Below are 20,271 nucleotides of genomic sequence, written 5' to 3'. Positions count from 1 at the left end.
TCACTCTTTGGGTGAAGAAGTACTTCCTATTATCCGTTCTAACTCAACCGCTCAGCAATTTAATTGAGTGCCCACAAGTTCTTGTATTGTGAGAAAGGGAGAAAAGTACCTCTTTCTCTACCTGCCCTATCCCATGCATAATCTTATAAACCTCAATCATGTCACCCCTCAGTCATCGTTTCTCCAAGCTAAAGAACCATAAGCACTTTAACCTTTCCTCATAGGGAAAGTGTTCCAACTCTTTTATCATTCTAGTTGCCCTTTTCTGCACTTTTTCCAAAGCTATAATATCCTTTTTAAGGTGTGGTGACCAGAACTGCACACAGTATTCCAAATGATTTGCACCATTGATTTATAATAGGGGCATTATGATATTGGCTGATCTGTTTTCAATACCCTTCCTAATAATCCCCAGCATAGCATTGGCCTTCTTTATTGCAGTCACACACTGTCTCGACATTTTCAGTGAGTTATCCACTACAACTCCAAGATCTCTCTCTTGATCAGTCTCTGCCAGTTCAGACCCCATCAATGTGTATTTATATTTAGGATTTTTAGCTCCAATGTGCATCACCTTGCACTTGGCCACATTGAACCCCATTTGCCATGTTGACGCCCACTCGCCCATCCTTGACAGATCCCCTTGGAGTGCCTCACAATCCTCACTGGTTTTCACCACCCTGAACAACTTTGTATCATCCGCAAATTTAGCCACTTCACTGCTTACTCCCATCTCCAAATCATTAATGAACAAGTTAAAAAGCAGTGGACCAAGTACTGATCCCTGCGGTACCCCACTGCTTACCACCCTCCACTGAGAAAATTGCCCACCTACACTCACTCTCTGTTTTCTATGAACTAGCCAGTTTTTGATCCATAAAAGAACTTGTCCTTCTATCCCATGATTTTTGAGCTTACTTAGGAGCCTTTGATGAGGAACTTTATCAAAAGCTTTCTGGAAGTCAAGGTAAATAATATCTATTGGATCCCCCTTGTCCACATGTTTGTTCACCCCCTCAAAGAACACTAACAGGTTAGTGAGACAAGATCTTCCCTTACAGAAACCGTGCTGAGTCTGCCTCAATAGGTTTTGTTCATCTATGTGCCTACTAATTCTTTCCTTAATAATGGTTTCCACCAATTTACCCGGTATCGACGTCAGACTGACTGGCCTGTAATTTCCCGGATCTCCTCTGGAACCCTTTTTAAAGATGGGAGTGACATTAGCTACCTTCCAATCCTCAGGAATGGAGGCAGATTTTAAGGAAAGATTACATATCTTTGTCAGGAGATCTACAAGTTCACATTTGAGTTCTTTCAGAACTCTCGGATGTATGCCATCTGGGCCTGGTGATTTTTCAGTTTTTAAGTTGTCTATCAGTTTTAGGACCTCCTCTCTCATCACCTCAATCTGACTCAGGTCTTCCAACACCCCTCCTGAAATCAGTGGTTCTGGAGTGGGCAAGCACTTCTCATCTTCCACAGTGAAGACGGGAAATCAGCGGTTCTGGAGTGGGCAAGCACTTCTCATCTTCCACAGTGAAGACAGAGGCAAAAAATGCATTCAGCTTCTCAGCCATTTCCCTATCATCCTTCAGTGCTCCTTTTACCCCTTGGTCATCCAAGGGCCCCACTGCCTCCCTGGTTGGTTTCATGCTTCTAATGTATTTGAAGAATACAAATGCTGCCTCCTGCAGCAGCCGTTTTGTGGCAAGCATTTTGTTGCTGTGCTCACCATGCCATGTCAGAATTCCAAATGTGCTCACAGGCTCAAAAAATGTTGGGGACCCCTGGTTTAGTGAATAATTTTTTAATGTCAGAACATACCAATCCCAAACCAGGAGACACTGTGAGCTAAGCAAGGTAACAAACATGCAAGAAAGAAAGCTCAGAGAACAATCTGTGTATTCTAACAACATTTAAGGTTCGGCATAAATTTAAGTTGAATAACAGAAAGAACATTGTGCTTGGTAAAGAGTGGTTTCAAATGTTATTAAATCTGGGGTAAACAGAAAGTGTCAGGACCTTGTACTTCCTCCCCACTCTTCTCTATATTATTCAAAAAATTAAAAATTGCACAATGTCAGGACATAGAGTCTGCAATTTTAAATCAGAGGGAGATATGATATTATGTGGAGGAACAGGATGATATGGAAGAGTGTGAGGAACAGGAAGTACAAGGCACTTTTAAAATACCTGAAACTGCAGAGGAATTAATCACGGATATACTTTGCTCAACATTTCAACATTTTCAACATTTTCAACATTTACTTTTTCAACATTAAAAAAATAAACTAAAATACCAAATATTTTATAGCATCTCCAAGCTAGTTGGTTTGCACTAATGTAAGCTTTTTATGTTTACATAAAACAGCAAAAAATGCAAGCATATTAAAATACCTTAGGTAAGCAAACATAAAATACAAGAAATTATACTACCATTCACTTTGTGCTATAAAATAGAAATCTGAAGATTTTGCATAGTATATTTATGTTCTATGTTACTCCTAAACAGACAGATAAATATCCACGTTTGAAAAGTTTATTCTGAATTGCCTTGTATCTGCACGTAATATTGAACTTATTTTCAATTGTTTGGTTTTGATTGAACTAAAAAAGCTTTAACCATTTATTTAGTTCCGCAATATCTCATGCATTTTCATCCAGTCCATACTTTTTACTGTTAGATGGTTTTTCCAGCTGCATGTGTGTACAAGTTTAGGAGTTACTTACAGATCATGTGGATCAAGTGGGATTTTCTATCCAGTAGTGGTTAAGATGCTGAACTGCAGGCTGTGGAAGGTCAGTAGTTCAGCAGTTCGAGACCCGAGTGTGCAGCATGACGGAGTGAGCTCCTGTCTCTAGTTCTAGCTCCTGCCAACCTAGAAGTTCGAAATTGCAAGTAGATAAATAGGTACCACTACAGTGGGAAGGTAACAGCATTCCGTGCGCCTTGGTGTTTAGTCATGCCGGCCACATGACCACAGAAATGTCTTCGGACAGCGCTGGCTCTTCGGCTTTGAAACAGAGATGAGCACCGCAACCCTAGAGTCAGACTCGACTGGCTTTCGAGCAAGGGAACCTTTACCTTTTACCTGTACCTAGATTTTACAAAGGTGTGAATAATTTTCTCTATACACTCTTGTATGTTCATAAGTCCTTCAAACATGAACGAAATCTGAATTGTTTCATCCACAGATATTAAACATTTATTACTATTAGGAACTCATTCATTTAAACACCATTTTAAAAGGTAAAACTGACATTAAAGAGAAAACACATTCAGGTTGTGGTCACACACACTAGATAATCCACTTTCAATCCATTTTCAGTGCACTTTCCGACTGGATTTTACTGTGTGGACTGGCAAAATCCAGTTGGAAAGTGCATAGAAAGTGGATTATTTAGTGTGTGTGACTGCAGCCTCAGATAGTTTATATGGAAATCTTAAAACAGCTTCGTATGGAGTTAAATGGCTCCCCAAGCCGAAATACAGCAAAATTACTCATCTTCAGAGGATGTCACCTACTGAGTCTGCCCGAGTCACTGCTCTGGGTGTTTCCAATTCCAGTCAGGGGGCATGTGTGGAACAGCAACTCACATGGAGATGGGCAGCTCAGTCACATCAGACAGCAAAATCAGAGCAGAGGAGAAATGTAAAAAATAAGCATTTATAGTTATGCTTCATCCATAGAAAGTCTAACTCATCCATTTCTGAATAACAATGCACAACATTAGAAACTACCAGATGTATTTCCTAATACATGTGTACAAGTTACTATGCTGCAATCATACACTTAATTATTTGGGAGTCAATACTATTGAATGGGACTTCTGAGGAAACACGCACAGGATTAAGAAGAAGAGATTGGATTTATACCCCGCCCTTCACTACCCAACGGTGTCTCAGAGTGGCTTACAAACTCCTTTCCCTTCCCCTCCCTTCACCACAACAGACACCCTGTGAGGTAGGCGGGACTGAGAGAGCTCTTGACAGAAACTGCTCTTTTTCAAGAACAGCTCTTATCAGAACTATGGCTTGCCCGAAGTCATCCAGCCAGGTGCAAGTGGAGGAGTGGGGAATCAAACCCGGTTCTCCCAGATTAGAGTCTGCGCACTTAACCACTACTCCAAACTGGCTCTATACAAAATGGGGGAGAAAGACAGAAATATACATACCAGGATCTTTCTCTACGCTTGATAATAGTTTTTAAACTATAGTTAAATACAATTCATAATGTCTTGTTATCACAATCAAAACAAATTTATAAATGTTACGAACTCAGATTGGTGGGTTGGCTACATTCCTGGCAATGTGCAAATATGATACATGAATTAAAACAGGACAATGAGCAAATTTCCTTGATCCCTCAGTGGTCATTTATTCAAGTCTAGGGCTCCAGGAAGGGTCTTGAACCCACATCTGCAGAGTTTCCTAGAGTATATTAACTCCAGGGCTCCTTCCAGTGGGGTGTTCCCTTTGCTCCATCCTCAATATATTATGCAGATGGTCTGGGTAAGCCCCCAGAGGCTGTGGATGCATTGTTCCGTATGAGTTGGCTGCATTTGTGTATGTTACTCATGGGGATGCCAGTGGCATGCTGCCCCATGGTTAGTAAATGTATACTTCACTATAATTATTTGAGAGCAACAGTGGCGTAGCGGTTAGTGGGTTGGACTAGACTCTGGGATACCCAGCATTTAATGTGCGCTCTGCCATGGAAGCTTGTTCGGTAATCTTGAGCCTTGAGTTCTTGTTTCTTTGTGGGGGCAGGGGTCCTGTTCAACACATTTTTCTCCCTCTAGTGATTGATTCACTTTCAAACAGCTTTATTTCCAGATTATCCCCCCCTGCAGATTTAAACTGCAGGGAAATAAACTGGAAATAAAGCTGTTTGATATCAAATCAACCACTAGAGGGAGCGAAGCATGTACAAAACAGGAAAAAATACTTAAGGGAGTAGAATGAGAATGTGGACAAGCCCCACCCCCAAAAAATTGGTTTATTTTAAACCTAGTAAAAACACTATTTCTTGGCAGGACAGTATCAGCATGAGCAGTTTCTTGTGTCTGAAGTTAAAACAGTGCAATTGCAGGACTTAAGTTAAGTGCTAGTCAGTTATTCTTTTCATTTGTTGATGAATGCAAATAGGGTTAATCTTTGGCAACAATTAGCATAACAGAAGAGAATCATTTGCCTTTTTAGATGGGGCAGAGGAATCATCATAGACTCTGCAAATATGAGGGATTTAAAAAAAAAAGCTGTTAAAGGTATTGTCACATTCAAGGCAAAGCCTGGCACTGTACTCTACCCACAGTTTCCCGGATACACAAATACAATGTCAACAAACAAAGCAAGAGACAAGAGCAAGGTCTACAAACCTGTCCAAACTCAGGAAACCAAAGGTTAAGTCCAGGGGTCAGGAGAAAAGAGGGTCCAGGGCCGGGAACCAGTGTAGGGTGCAAGGTCTAGGTCTCCAGCCATGAACGCAAGCAAAGGTAAGCAAGGACAGAGTACAAAGGCAGCAAGCCATGGTAGAGCAGGTCAGCTCTCAGAGACGTGTAGCATACAAAGTTGCAGCTATGTCAAGCCTTGCTCAGCATGTTCCTTTTATCTACCTCATTAGCTGACTCATCCCCCAAAGCCCAGGTGATGCTTCTTACTGCTGTGTTCATCATCCCCCAGGTGCAAGTCCTTACTGCTTTCCTATCAGCTTGTCATTCCTGATCCTGTAAAGACTCTGCTCCAAGAATTAATAAAATTCTTTATATAAAAAAAATACTCTGCTCCAATAAGTAACACTGATCACTGCTAGGTGATCAGGAAGGCACTACATCTTCTCTCCAGAGCTGTCAAGCCCTCCCTCCTTCTTCTATGCTCTGTTGCTTCAGAAGAACCCGGCGGTGACTGACACTCTGGCCTCTGTGTCATTTCTTTCTTCTGTTGCCAGAATGAGCAGCCTGGCTGTGACTGGAAAGCGTTGTCGCATCCTGATGCTTCTCTCATTGGGTCTGCTTCTTGACCCAGCTATGCAGGTGGGCATTCCACTAGTGCGGGGCCCAACTCTTCCATTTCCTCCTCTGAAAAGAAGGTGGCCACTGGCTGGCCCATGATAGGTATTGTGTCATTGCTCCTATCCATCACCAACCTTTTAAAAAAAAAAACAGAAGACAGACACCCACAGATCTGCCTGCCTTTTAGGGGCGGGGAAGGGAATTATTGGGAGTGTCTACAATTACATGGAGGTTTTCTTTTAATTTTTTAAGGTGTTGTGTTATTTCTATTGTTGTACTATGCAGATGTACATCAGGTGTAAAAGAGAAACTGCTGCTTATAATGGAGAGAAAGATTACACTGAGCTGTATGAAATCTCCACTGCAGGGGTGATTTCACACAGAATTACCTCAGCAACAAGACTACCATGGGAAAAACGACCCTCATTAGCATAACTCATTAGCAGGAGCTCATTAGCATAACTCATCAGCATAACTTATTTGCATATGCCACACCCCCTGACATCGCCGGAAGTGTGTCAGAAGGCAACACCCACCACTCAGGTTCCACTGGACTGGTTTGGATTGCTAGCTATTGGGGGGGGGAACGTGCAGATCTGTCCTCGCAGAGGAGGGAGAGCTTGTACCTGAATAAAACTTGGTCTTAAAGGTGTCACTGGACTGTTTTGGACCGGGGGGGCCTCTGCAACTTACCTGGCTGCTTCTTACTCTGACTGAGGGCTGCTGGGAGCAGGGGGTGGGGCTTGTTACATGTGCCTGCCCCCTGGGCTCTTTACTGCCGGAGCTCCACTCCTGTGCGCTCCTGCAGGAAATGACCCCTGCTCCTGTAGAAGAAGCCCCTGCTCTGGGGTCCCCAACAGGGAGAAAGGCAGGGTAGAAATGAAGTAATCGTTCTATTTAATTATTGATTACAATTGGTAGCATACATCCTAAATATTTTCAAATTTAAGAGTAAACTGTGTCTGATTTTAATTCACAAAAAGAAATATTGTATTTGGCACTGGGGAGCCTTAGATTTGTAAACATTTTGATTCATGCATGCTAATGAGCAGTACTGCCCTCTGCAGGACAATACACAAAATCCTCTTCGAAAAGCTTCTATGCCTCACGGCTGAACCACCAGAACCCCCACACAGACACACACACACACTCATATAGATATAAATATACACAATGGGCCTAAACACAAGTTATCAACAAATACAACAATTTTAAAAAATACAGTTTGAGAGGATAGCCATGTTCTGAACAGCTAGCTTCCAGTCCAGTAGCACCTTAGAAACCAACAGGATTTTCTAACAACCCCTTTTTAATTTTAATTTTTTTAAAAGGAAACGCTGCTTCAAGAGGGGGCAAAAATGGAGAACTGGAAGGGAGGTGGAGATTTTAGCATTTTCCCAGCCCACCATTTCTCTACTCCAAATTGTCCCTCAAGCAATTTTCCCCCACCACAGTGTTACAAACAGGTAAACACCTTTTGGTAGTCTCCATGTATGGACTATAGATTTCAACCCACCCTTAATCCCATGTTTCCCTACGTTATGATATTGCATCAATGCTAAAATTTCCACATGTGTAAACACTTTCAGTTATTCTGAAATTGAAAAAAGAATAACAGACAAGATTACTGTAACAAATATAAATATTTTATCTATGTTTGAATGTTCCAGCTGCATAATCAATAGGGTGAATAACACTGTTGTTAAGCGATCTTAAAAAGACTTAAAATGTGGTATAACAATTACATTTTCAGACTAAGAAGTGTACAAGATGCTCTTAGATCAGAGGAGTTGAACTCATTTGGTAGGAGGGCTGGATCTGACCAATGCTCCCTCTAAGCTATGGAGTCTTGTGAGCAAAAATTCTGCTTTGTGAGCTACTGGCATTAAAGTTGTGAGTTAGTGATTTGGCTACTGCATAAATTAGTTTGCTCTGGAGCCCCATCCTTCCTGAGCGAAGACAGAAATCTGTGAACCGGAGGCTAAAAAACTGTGAGCTAGCTCACACTGACTCAGCTTAGAGGGCACACTGGATCTGACATAAATGTCACTTTGTCAGGCTGGGCCATGTGTGCCATAACATGTAATGCCAGGTACTGGAGCTATTTTATCACTGACTGTGAGCCACACCCTTCCTCAGCACCTAACTAATCACCCTTTGCTTGATATACACAAGAAATTTTGCACAGCACAGAGAGCTATTGCCTGACGTTGCTCTCTAAAGACTAACACACTTCAGAAGCTTTTGAGGAGCTGGAGCATGAAGGGCTGCATTCCATTGCCACAGGTGCAGCAACGAAAGACAGGTGGCCAAGTGACATCAACCAGGGGAACCAAACAACCCCTGCCTTACAGAAACTGCTACAGTCAACAGGTTTTGGAGAGGGGAAGGGGGTGAGCCAGCTGCACAATCCCACACCTCTGTCTGTCAAAGTCCCAAATTCAGCAACAAACTTGAACCACAAGAGGAATTGTGATGTTCCCCAGCACCACAGTCTTCAAGTGCTGCCACTATCCAAAGATGCCAGTTCCACTTTAATTGCCTTTTGCAGACTTTTATTTCCTGCCAGCTCCACAGCGTTATCCAACCACCTGAAATGTTACTCCCCATGTACAAGTGCACAGACTGCCTGCAAGTGGGAAGCTGCTTGGCTGGGCTAGGGGAGATGCAGCCAAAGAGATTTTGCCTGCCACACATGAACAGCCAGTCATCTTTCCAGCAGCCCAGGCAGCAGACCCAGGAACCCAATGCACTCTGGCTGGAGGAAGAGGTGTGTCCTCCAGGCAGTGTGTCCCAGCCTTGTGCCTCAGCCAAAGACAGCAGGCAGGCCCCAAGGGGGCTGGCTGCTCAGAGCTCAGGGCCAAACTAGCTCTCCTCATCCCTTCTGGTTGCGAACTCTGTGTTGGGCAATCCCTGGAGATCTGGGGGAAGACCCTGGGGAGGGCTTGTGTTTGGGGAAGGGAGGGACCTCAGCAGGGGGGTATAATACCCCAATATAGGCCTTTCAGGTCCACATTAGGAATGGTTTCCTCCCAGTTGTTCGCAAGCTGGTTAAGAGCCCTGGATGGGTCAGGTATTTTTTTTAATGTTATTTATTCAATTTATACCCCACCCTCCGCGTCGAAGCAGGCTCAGGGCGGCTTACCATCAATGCTCCCTCTAAGCTGTGGAGTCTGGTGAGCAAAAATTCTACTTTGTGAGCTACTGGTGTTAAAGTTGTGAGCGAGTGATTTGGCCACTGCATAAATTATTTTTTAGTAGCTTAGTAGTTTTTTTTTTTAGTAGCTTTAGTAGCTTCCCACTTGCAGAAGCCATCCTTCCTGAGCAAAGTTAAAAATGGGTGAGCCAGAGGCTAAAAAACTGTGAGCTAACTCACACCAACTCAGGTTAGAGGGAACACGGCTTACCATATGTTTGACATTTCTGTCTTAGACTATTTGCTCTCTCTTATCTTACCTTACAGGGTTTTTGTAAGAATAAAATGGACTATGCCTGCATGGGAAGCCCTTGAGGATGAAAAAAGTAACATGCAGTTAACCACTATTGAACCCAACACGGGGTAGCATTTGTTAGAGATACGTTGAAAAGGTAGCCATGTTGATCTACAGTAGACAGCTAGATTTGAATCCAGTAGCACTTTAGAGACCAAGAAGGTTTTCAGGGAATAAGCTCTGGAGAGTCATCAGTCAAAGGGTGCTCTGACTCCCTAAAGTTTAAACCCCAAAAATCTTTTTGGTCTCTAAGGTGCTAATGGACTCATATCTATTTGTTAAAGGAATTGTCCTTGAATAACAGGCTGGGTCCCACAAACAATCACAGTGAGGGGGACAATATCACAAGGGAGATAGGGCAAAAATCATCTGAGCCTTCTTTTTCAAAGCTTCATTATTTGAATCAATCTAACACCCCCTATGTTGCTTTTCTGCTATATATCCACTCTCCCAAGCTACTAAAAAATAGTTCGAGTGCAAAGCCTTGCGTGTGTGCAACGTGTTGCATAGTCATGCAGCTTCTCTTCTCAAAAACTGTCTCTCTGTGACTCAAAGCATAAACTGTGTAGTCAGAAGGCAGGTTGATGTGGAATTTAGCCAGACTCCTAGGAGGAACACTTTCATACGAGTTGTACGTTTCCAGACAGTTCATGACTCAGCTCTACTTCAGCCACTGCTAGGCTGCTGTAAGCAGGAAAAGATGTAGCTTGTGTCAGTGCTGCTAATGGAAACAGTGGAGTGTCTGGCCAAACCATGCAGGAGAACATAAACCCAAGGGATTCAAGAAGCATGCACCCCAACTAGACCAATAGGATTCCTTCACCTGAAATGCTAATTAATTCAAAGTATAAGCAGTTTTTAAAAGCTACAAGTGAACATGTTGATCTTCACTCAGGACATAAAGGCCAACAGACAATATGAGAGCCAAGAGTCTCTAGAAAGAAAGTTAAACAGGAAGGGCACCACCACAGAAAAGGGCCTATATTCAGTTTCAATCCTCCCTCCCTCTGAAGGAAATAGAACCGGGAAAAGGATCTTATGGAACTATTTTAATTGAAGAGCATGTTGATGTGGGATAAAAAACAGAAAATCAGAGACCCTAGATACTTGCAGTAAATGTTCAAATGCTGCAATTTATAGGCCACACAAATACTCAATAGTGGCCGTGCCACACTATACACCCCCACCTCCCGTGGACATTCTGCTGTCGTGTGTACATGGCAACTGAGCCTGCTTTGGTAGGGTAAGTAAAGGTAAAGGTTCCCTTGCTCGAAAGCCAGTCGAATCCGACTCTAGGGTTGCGGTGCTCATCTCCGTTTCAAAGCCGAAGAGCCAGCGCTGTCCGAAGACGTTTCCGTGGTCATGTGGCCGGCATGACTAAACACCAAGGCGCACGGAACGCTGTTACCTTCCCACCGAAGTGGTACCTATTTATCTACTTGCAATTTCTTGCTTTCGAACTGCTAGGTTGGCAGGAGCTGGAACTAGAGACAGGAGCTCACCCTGTCTTGCGGCACCCGGGTCTTGAACCGCTGAACTACTGACCTTCCGCAGCCTGCAGTTCAGCGTCTTAACCACTTGAGCCACCGCAGCTTTGGTAGGGAGGGTGGGGTAAAAATCAAATAAATAAATCAATAAATAAATTCACAAAGCCAATAACTGAATCAGAAAAGATTGTGTAAATTGACCCTTGAAGTACTGTAGAAGATTAAATTTACAACACTGCCTTGGCCTAAATAAGGAACTTATTTATTATAAGTTCCTTATAAGGAAGAACTTATTATAATAACCTATGTTTGATGTGGATAGTTAAAAGTGACAACTATATTGGAGGTGGATAGTTAAGAGTAATAACTATACACTTTCATCAGTATCTGGATCATAAAAAGATAATCCAAGCAGAAGCAAGTATTGGATATCCATTCAAATATAAAATGTGTTTCTGTTGCACCTGCTTGTGGTAAGAACTGATGATAAACCATTATTGTACAATGGACAGTATCAGCAATGTGCTATAGTAGATTCAGGCACAGACATAGTCCATAGACAGAATCCAAACTGGCATAAACCTGGCCCTAACGATAAGCTGGGCTTCCCACTCTGTCAGTCTATGTACATTTCCAGGGTTCTGTTGTGAGATTTGCTTTTGCTTAGCCTTGAGCTAGATCCTTGACCTGTTTAGAACAAGACTAGACATGTCATCATTCACTTCATTTTCATGCATCACAGTTTTCCAGAAGGTCTTGCACTTGATTTTAACTATGACATATCCTTGTATATTATTCTGTGGGTCTGTGTTTCTCAGATGCAATGAAGACAGACCTGCTGCAGACAGGAAACCAATTCCACTTCAAAAAATCCAGGAACATTAATCACTATAGTTGCACCCACTTTTCACTCAAACCACACAACGAACCCCTCATGAACAAGATGTGTCCACCATACACATGCTTGTAACAACACTGGTTGGTTCCAAATTTCTCATCAAGATTTCATATATACTTCTGACAAGTTGGATAAAAACTCACATTGAAAAAAGATGCTAGATATATTAAACATTTTAAAAAAATAATTTCATTTCTATCTGATGTTAATATTTAAAAAATGTTGAAATCTGCACACAACCCCTCATGAACAAGATGTGTCCACCATACACATGCTTGTAACAACACTGGTTGGTTCCAAATTTCTCATCAAGATTTCATATATACTTCTGACAAGTGGGATAAAAACTCACATTGAAAAAAGATTAAGTTGGTAGATATATTAAACATTTTTAAAAAATAATTTCGTTTCTATCTAATGTTGAAATCTGCACATTTATAATCTCCTTAATTGAATGCACAATGCTGTATCAAACATACTGTCTTGGTTCCGATATAATGCCAAACCATGATTTGGCACCATGTGAGTGAACACAAGGCTCACACTCTCCCTTCTCCCTAGCTCCCGCTTTGCCTCATATGCTCTGATATTCCCTTTCCATGGCCATGCCCACTGGCAGGCTATAAAAGAGAAGGGCAAGAGAAGAAGCAGCAGCCAAGAAGAACAAAAGGGTGGTGAGAGGCTGGGGGATGGTAGAAAGGAGGAGAAGGACTAAGAAAGGAAACCAGAAGTAGAACCAAGACATCGCCAAGAAGCCGTATAGACCAACATCACCCAAAGCCAGGGCAAACTCTCTGTTGGCGATGGAAGGGCCCACACCCAATGTCAAACCTGGGCGGGGGTGGTACCTGAGAGTGAGAACAGGGAGGAAGAAATACAGAAATAAAGGCTAATGATTGCCTTTATTTCACCCTTCATAACTCTTCCTGAGAAACTAAAGACAGAGGAGGGGTTTTTTTAATATGCCTCTCCCCCTGAAGCCTTCACACCATCCAGTGTCAAAGAACAGATATATTCTTCCATTTCTTATCCACACCATTATTTCTACCAAACAGAAAAGAAAAGAAAAACTCAACAAGGTAACAACTTTGGTGTGAAATGTGCAATAGCAACGTTTACCTCAGGCAAAGCCTTAATCAGATCAGAAGAGTAGTGGTTTCTGAGACTTGCTGGATCAGAAAAGAACTATGTTCACAACACTATTATATAATGGTAATAGAAGACAAAAACAAGTGTAGTTAACAGACTCAACAATTAGAACTTGCCACAAAGCTAAAGAATGATGTATACAAAGCAGCTACAATGAAAAAGTACAAAACATAAACAATGGAGAACTGGTATGTGCTATAATGTATAAACAATGGAGAACCACTAAATAATTCGACGTTGTATCCGGATGTTTGATAACAATGTTTCAAAATTCATCCTTCATCAGGGTGTTCCCGTTAAGCTGCTGTGGTTTTCATACTCATACTGACATGCATTGGGAACAGTAACAATTCAATACAAAATTGGATGCCAATCTCCAACATGTAGTCAGCTTCAGTAGCTTCAGACTTGCAGTGGGACTGGCAGCTATTGAAGCTAACTACATGTTGGAGATTTTGCCTTCTATTATCATCAGAAAAGAACTATGGCCTACCTTTTAAACATTTACTGCAGAAAACAAATACATACATTTGTTCTCTCATTAAGAGAATGAAAATTTATGAACATGAGAACCGAATAAGCAAACCAGTTTCCTGAAGTTTGGTGACTTGCCCAGTAAAAGATCACATTGAATTATATATTTCTCTAGACTCAGAATCAGAATTTTTTTTCCACTTAGATGTCATTGAATTTGTTCACTTTAAATGTAACACTTCATTGAAAAACATTACAGGTTTCAAAATAGAGATATAAGCCACAGTTCAAAGAGCTGCATACTAACATAGTGTCTTACCCACTTGTGCCATCCCTTCTACCCCAAACCAACCAGTGGCACCCACTCCCCAATAAAAATGTCAGGGACAGCTTCAGAAAAATCCTCTAGTAAGAGTGCTGCTGCTCAGAAAGGGGTATAGCAAAAATCTCTTTTGCATGTTGAAAGAGGCTATTTGGATCACAGGCGTACAGAACAATTTGCTGCTTACCAGAATGACTCCCACTGGTTTGTCTGAATTGCTGCCATACTGCCTTATCTAGAAGGATAGGTGATATATTTAAGCAAGACTTTCAGCTACAAATGGAGGTACAGCTCGAATATTTAACGGACATGCATGGCTATCTGGGAAAGCAGGATAAAACCAGTCTGGTCATGGCTCAGTGGCAGCTCCCAGACATGGAGGAGAGGAAGGAGGCTGTCTGGAGGGCTTGGTCATCAGCAGAGTCTCCAAGGAAGGAAGATCAACCTTCAGCACTGCATAAGAGGGAGAGTCATAACAAGTCCACCATAAAGCATGAATGTCACACACATACACACACGTTTTTAAACATATACGTGTATATTATTTCTGGGGAAATTTATTAGAGTATGGTTCAAAAACTCACATAGGTGGATGATTAAAGATGTATCTATGTACACTCATGAGTGACATCCACACTTTGTGTGTTTGCTGCAGAAAACACTGGTATAACATAGTTATGTCCTTCAGAAATGGTAAAGTGAAGGTAATCTCATCACTAGTCACGTGGCACATAATAATAGTACAATGTATTCTACATATTTTGGGGGGCTTCTCAAGTATGAAGAAAAATATGACTTTGTAAATTTACAAAAATGACACATACGATCAAACCCATGGCCCTCTTGAGCACAGGGGCCACAAAATGCTGGGCTCAATTGTGAATATTATAAAGACGAAAACAAGAGGTGGGAGAACTGGCCTGCTTGAGCCACCAACAATTTATAGCATCCTGGAAGGTCAGATTATGGTCAAGGGAAACAAGCCTTGAATCCTCCCAAATTCTAATTTCCTCCATACACATCCAATCAAGGATGCTAAAAACCTTTAAAGGGCTCTGACCACTTTGAAGGTGAGGGTGAAGCTACTTGTGTAGTTCTGTGATACATTTTTAGGATGTTTTTTGTCTTCAGGCTATGATTTGAAAGGGGAGATGGGCTTTTTACCTTTTCCCCTGTGTTGTTTTCACACTTAAAGCCTTGGCCTTCAAAGTGCCTTTGTCTCCCCCACAGGTTTTTCCTCCCTTAGGATTAAAGCAGTTTAGTGGGGATAATTTTAACAGGAAAACAGCTCAAGGGAAAAGTCATCCATACAGCTAGGACCAGACTGCTCTCCCGTTTGCATCCTGAAACTGAACTGCACCAACTGTGGAATCTAAGGCCCTTTCTGCACCTGTATTTTGTCTCAGTTTCTGAGTGCATCCTATTCTTCTGTTCTGCAGTCCCTTCTACTTTCACTTCCAATTTGTGTCAGGGCTTTTTTTTTGTTTCTGCATTTGTTTTACAGGAATATGCATTAAGACCGCTTCCAGCAGCAGTTGCCCTGCAGTTACCAAAATTCCTTTTGCTGCGATTCTTTGTTCTCATCTGCTTTTGATTCACTAATCCTTTCTAAAGTAGAATTGTTTCTGCAGGTATTTAAGTGCTGCCTACTGTCCTCCCCCGTTTCTGCCTTTCTCTCTTTAAGTTGATGCTCCCTCCCCATTCTGTTTTCTTGCCCTCCTTCTCCAAAGACAAAAGAGGACATGTCCTTCCATTCAGGCAAACTTTTAAAAAGCCAGAGAGAGCATAAGAAGAAACCAGAAAGTATAAAGGACTAGGAGATTCCCTGCTCCTAATTGTGTCAGTCTTTTATGTCTAGGCCTGGATTTTCCCCTCCCTTCCCATTCTTTTTGCAAAATCACGGAGGGAGGGAGGGAGGGAGGGAAGGGTTGGGTGGGTCTGCAGTTGAAAGTTTTGAAAGATGTTTGCTTTTCTCTTCATCTTACAAAAAACAACCAGTTAGCTCAGTGAATTAAGCACGGTGCTCATCACAGAAGGGTTGTCAGCTTTGTGGTGGGCAGGAACAGTTTGCAAAAAAAAAAATCCCTTAATTTTTGTTTAACTCAGGGATGAGTTTATCATTACACTTTGATCACTGATTTAAGAAATTTTACTGAACTGCGAGGTGTGTGTGCACGCGCAGAGCGACTTCCTGCTTTCCTTTCCTTTTAAAAGTATAGTGCCCTATTCTCTGTTCTCATGCCCACTCAGAGGAAAATGTCAGCAACATTCAACTAGGATCCTCTTCAGCTCTCTTTCCTCATTAATAGTTTTTTTGGTTTTTTTAATGCTCTACATGCACAGTGGCACCGGCCACCTCCAAGCTGGATGGCCTCATACTTGTTGCCATCCCGCACCACCTCCCAAAGCCATGCGTGGGTTGGGGGGTGTCCTGCCAAGATCTCCTGTGCAGCTGGGGGACTGTGTGCTAGTGACACCCTGGTAACTGAAGCAGGGTGTGTTTCTCCTGCTTCTCATTCTCCTTCCTCATTGTCTTGGACTTCTTTGTTGCCTTGGAGGTGGCAGCTTCCCCAACATGGAACTTTTTCATCTTCAACTAGCCAGCTGCAGATCTCCTCTCCCCGTGAACGTCCAGTAGAACTGGTCTCTTGTTGAATTGGATCGATCGCTTCTAGCTTTTGATTTTTTAATTTTTAAAAGATTGCTGGATGGTACTGAGCACCTGTGGCAAGACGATCACATAATTTAAAAAAAAAACCTTTGGACACCGCCCATACAACGCCACATACAACGCCACAAGTGACACTTCCATATTAATAAGGCAAAAATGCAGGTTTTGCTTGTAGATGCAGAATGCATACAGAATACACAAATAAACTGGAGGGGTAAAAACCAGTGCAGAGGGAATGCATGGGACTGCAAAGTCAACCCTTAAGGCTTGATTCCCTGGATCCCCCAGAGCAGGCTGTCAGTGCAGAAAGGGACTGTGTCACCCTGAATGTAAGCAATTTTATCCACAACAGGCATTGCAAAAGTATCTCAGTGGGCCTGCATGTTTTCTGGGTCTACAGTTTCATGAGCCTGAGATGAGAGCCCCTTCTTGACCAAGAAAAGCTCCACTGGACAGCAGTGCACAAACACAATGGTGGTGGAGGAGTGAGGTTGCTTTACCACCATCGCCTCTGCAGAGTAAGTGTTGGAACTGAAGGCACTGTTCCCTGCCTCAACCTCCAGACTTTGTGGTAAGAGAGACAGACAGCTAGAGAGTCACACTGAGCTTTCCTTCCTACGTTTACTCTCCTGTCACCAGTCCATTGATATGTAGAATGGAGATCTCAGAGAACTTCCTTCCTTCCATTCATTCTTTCCCCCAGAACTTCTCTCCCCTTTCCTCCTGCACACACCAAGCAGGAGGGCATGCTGTCCTGATCTTTGCACCATGAGTCAGATGGCCTCTCACCATCTGAGTCCATCCTTAGTGAGTTAGACTAGAATACTGTCCTATCTCTCATCTTTCCTATCCATATTGTAGCTCTAGAATAAAGAGACTAGTATTAGTCTGTTAAACTGAAAACGTGGCTTTGTGTACCTTTGTGGCACTCTGAACTTTGTTACCCTGGCTGGAATGAGTTATGCTAATGAGTTCCCCTAGCTCTTTTTCTACGAAATGACCCCTGACTGGACTAACTATACTAACTAACCCCAACAGTCAGCATGGTAATGTGCTCTCACCTGTGATTGGTCATATTCACTTTGAGTTTATTTTCCTCCACTTGTGCTCCAACCCTCTGCCAAACTGTGCAAAATACTGTAAATAAGTGAGGCTTCTGGGGGAGCCGGGAATGGAAACAGGAGAACTTGCTTTGCAGCAGAGAGGTGTAAATGGGCTTTTGCAGGTACACCTCCCTTTTAATAGCATCTTCTGCTCTATTGTTTCACATCCAAAATGGTGTCTGTTGATGTGTCCTATGTGCTCACTTGGATCTCAAGGCAATCATAGATACAGACATAGCAGCAGCCTAACATAAAGTTCTTGAAATGTTTATGAAATACTTGCAGAAATGTTTTGGATAGAATTGGGATTTTCCAGTGACCATTTCCTTCTCCCCAATGAGTCAATAGTGAACGTCTGGGGTGTGTGAATTTTTCTGCATCACTCTGGACAATCATATCCGTGGGAGTCATTTGTTAAGCCATACTCTGACCTCATAGGAAATGTGAAGCCACAGTCTCATTCTGTGTTATCTGGTTCAATAAAGCCTCGTCTCGATTATGAACTCAGCAGAAATTGGTCAGCCAGTGCTTACTAGTATCTAATGCAGGATGGTTCCTATTTGCAGCATACACAGCATGAAGCCACATTTGAATGTAATGCAAGAATTGTTATTCCTGCATTAGCAGACAAGGGCTGTAACTCAGCGGTAGAAGACATACTTTGCATGTAGAATATCTCAACCAATATCCAAGAAATCCTGAGGACCCTTAGTCCCTAGTATTTGCAACCAAGAAAATAAAGCTTAGCTTTCCTCCCACATCAATCACCTGGCCAGATGCAGAACATTAGCAAATGCCAGCATGAATTAATCATGTTTCTCTCTGAGGGCTGCAGTAACACATTTCCCTCTTTATCCTAATGCCAGCAGCACAGTGTCTCCTCCCTTCAGATGAACGCATTTGGCCCTTTACCCAGTCTCATGTCTCCTGCTTGCTTTGTCAAATCTTGTACATAGCTGATGTAACTGTTTAGATGCTGAAGATGCTAGATAAGGAGCATCCTTTCTGTCAGTGTTCATGATGCACACAACGGCTTGCAAAATCTTGGGGATTTAGGGCAGTCACTCAGGGGTGTAGCCATGGCTCAGTGGCAATACATCTATTTTGCATGCAGAAGGTATCAGGGCCAATTCCTGCAATCTCCAGCTAGTACTTCTGCCTGAGAATCTGGAGAGATGCCATCAGTCCAAGTAGACAGTACTGACCTTGATAGACCAATGGGCTGACTTCGTATACAGCAGTTCCATGTGGGTGTACTTATTCTGCATCCTTGCCTTTCTCTTCAGACACGTTCTCACTTCATTTGCTTATTTAGATTGGCTACAGGCAACTTTAGAACCCCACTGATTCACCTACCACAGTTTTCATCATATTACATGAGACAGTGAGGAATCCATTTACTTCACAAGGCAATCAAGTAGTTCACCCCACTTTCATTAGTAATGGAAAATAAAGGAGAAATGAATGCAGTGAGTTCAGTTTGGTCAAGATGAAACATATTCCATTTGGCAAATTGTCCAAATCAGTGTATCACTCTACCAAGAAACCTTCTGCTGCTTCCTTCTCTGCCACTGGGGAAGCCTTTATTTATTTATTTTTAAAGGCTAAAGGCACATCTCTGTAACAGAAGTAGAGATTTCCTTTTCTTGATGAAAGCTGGAAATTCAGAGAACCCGAAATACTGCTATAGTGTTATATCGATATAACATGATTCAATTGCCAATTTTAATTAAGTGAAACTTTCTTGGAATGCCCACCTGATGATAAAAAGATCTTTAGCTTTAGAAACAGCAAGAAGGGGGACCCGCGATACTTGCGGGGAGGGGAGGAGAAGCTCCACAGGAGGAGAAGGAAGCAGCCACAGGTGAGCCTTCTACCCTGTCCCCCCCATCCCCGGCACCCACGGTGAGGCCCGCACCCCTCCAAGCCTTCTCCCTCCTCCCCCCCCCAGCACCGGCGGCGAGGTCTGAACTCAGCCTGCCAAGCTTTCCCCATCACCTCTCCGCTAGCAGCGGCAAGGCCTGGCCGGCCCGTCAAACTTTCTCCCTCCCCCCCAGTGGTGGCGAGGCCTGGCCAGCCCAACAAGCTTTCTCCCTCCCCCCTTCCCCTCAGCAGCAGCGGCGGCGGCGGCAGTGGCGAAGCCTGAACTTGGCTTGCCAAACTTTCTCCCTCCCCCCCCGGGCAGTGGCAACGAGGAGGAGGAGGACCTAACAGCTTACAGCCGCCGGCCAGCCAAGCCTTCTCCCACCCCCACCCCCTCCCTGGCGGTGGCCGCAGCAAAGCTGTTCTCAGAGCGTTCCCTGCGCCTGCACAGGGAATGCTCTTTTACTTTTGGGGGGATTTAAATATTTTTTCCAAGTTTTCAGATTTTTCTGCACATCTGGGTATTGCTCCAAATCTCCCTGCCCCCCCCAAGTGCCACCGATGTGCAGATTTAGATATCCGCACGGAGGGGGCATGTTGGGAATTAGATATATAGATTGGAGCTATCCTCAAATTTTACTGTACAAAAAGTGGCTACCAGGTAGATCCTGTTTCAGAGTAAGGCATATGCCCAACTACAATTTGGAGTAGAAATCTGAGGCTAGAATGATGAACTAGTTACAAACCTGGAGGCTGTTCAAAATTCTTTTTAAAAAAGGATCCCAGTTCTACCTCAAA

Source organism: Gekko japonicus, unplaced genomic scaffold (genome assembly GCF_001447785.1).
Source record: "Gekko japonicus isolate JY-2015 unplaced genomic scaffold, Gekko_japonicus_V1.1 scaffold1012, whole genome shotgun sequence".
In the NCBI taxonomy this organism is placed as follows: Eukaryota; Metazoa; Chordata; class Lepidosauria; order Squamata; family Gekkonidae; genus Gekko; species Gekko japonicus.
Note: the sequence above shows the minus strand (reverse complement) of the source record.